A 1,958-nucleotide genomic window follows, 5' to 3' on the forward strand; every position below is an offset into this window, starting at 1 on the left:
CAGTGATTGATTAATGGAGTACATCTCCTCTTTATTCATGGATGAGTTTGGGTAGAAGGAAATATAACAGGCTTGCTCGGCCGGGTTCTCTCGGTTGAGCGCCGGTCACGCTCCCCGAGTTTGGGACGTGACACAAACACGGGTTGATGTTTTGGTTGACTTTGAATATTTGATTAAAGATTCGACCTTTATTAGTTGGGTTTGATTCTTATGTCATTATTTGATGTTATTGAGTTATATCTGGCTAGATTCGAGTTGTTTGAAGTTTGATTCATATTGGAAGGCATTTTTAAAGTATTGATTTAGATTTTTTGAGGTAAGTGTCATGCCTAGCACTGGTTGCGAGAATATTTTCTAATAATTGGTATTATTTGCTACATGTGGGGGTATGTATATATGAGGTGACGAGCGTATATACATGTGTCATGTATCTATGCTCGGGGTAGATTGTAGATTACTCTATGCCTTATTTGGTTGTGTTTTTACTTGATTATATGTATTATTCAATTCATTGACTACGTGAGCATAATAAACCATGCCAGTGCTAATGTTAAAGTTATTGGTGCCTTAGTTTTATCATGATGAACTAATCTTGAGATTTATGCAACACTAGCCTCGGAGGTAGATACACATATGTTATGAACACGCATCTGTACTTGTTCTTGTGTTGCGCCTTGATTGGGACGTGTACACTCTGTGACACATATGTGATCATTTGTATTAATACTTGAACCTCGTTACTATAATTTATTTAGTCATAGTCATATTTTATATATTGAACCCCATCTGCATTTTTATTGTTATCATGTCCTTGTGCACTTTATTGATGTGTTATGAGGATATGTATCTCGATGATAATTTGTTATCTTGCATTATTGTGATTATGGCACGAGGTCTTTGCCGTCCGATTTTGATGATATTGTAGCACATATGGACATGTTGAGCGGATTGATTGGGGGTGTCAACACGAGGTCTTTGCGTGTGATTATGTCTATTATTATGCGAGTGGGGAGAAATAAGGGTGGCATTTTCTCGGGTTGCCCATGTGGCGAAATAAGGGTGGTGATACGCGCATGTGACGAAATAAGGAGGGAATTTTATTGTTATGTGCACATGCAACGAAATAAGGGTGGCATTGTTGATGATGTTATGTGATAATTTGGGGGAGTCATCCTTGATGTTGTTTATGTGTTTCAACGGGGTTGACATTCTGATCATATGCATATTTTATTAAAACTCCATCTTGTATTTTTAATGGCTTGTTAGTTGAATTTGACATGCTATCACATGCCCCAACTTTTACTTGATGATTTTTTGACAAAGATGAGTTTTTCTATATTGAGTTGATATCTCATGTCTTCTTGTTGACTTGTTGGTAGCATATTAGATTGACGTGATAAGAAAGTTTTCATCATGCATTGATATATTTGATTCTTGAAAATTTCTCTTGAACATATTATTTGGCAATTGATACGGAAGCGGATTATGTTGGGCACAGGTTTACAGTCATGTGTGAGTATTGAGAATACCTATTATATAGTGCATACCTTTTTGTTAGCGGGGTTGGTGCAGGTTCTATCTGTGGAGCATGTCTAATTGGTAGAGTTGTTTTTTACCCTATCCCAGTTGTACACCTTTACTGTTGATAATCTTTATTCCATAATTGTCTCTCTGGAATATTTTTTTTATGTATTATATATGTTATTGAGCTGCACAGGTTCTGCAAAGTGAGTAACTTTTGACTTAAAAATCCCGTCACTACATCTCTGAGGTTAGTCAAGATACTTATTGAGTACATAGGGTTGGTTGTACTCATACTACACTTTTTCACCTTGCATGCAGATTCTTGGAGCTGAGTTGCTGTAGGTGATGAAGGTAGGCATTGTAGTTGTAGTTGCATCCCAGATTCAAGCTACCATCTATCCATGTTAGATTAAGACTTTATTTTTATTTATATA

The sequence above is a fragment of the Nicotiana tomentosiformis genome, chromosome 7 (genome assembly GCF_000390325.3).
Source record: "Nicotiana tomentosiformis chromosome 7, ASM39032v3, whole genome shotgun sequence".
Taxonomy (NCBI): Eukaryota; Viridiplantae; Streptophyta; class Magnoliopsida; order Solanales; family Solanaceae; genus Nicotiana; species Nicotiana tomentosiformis.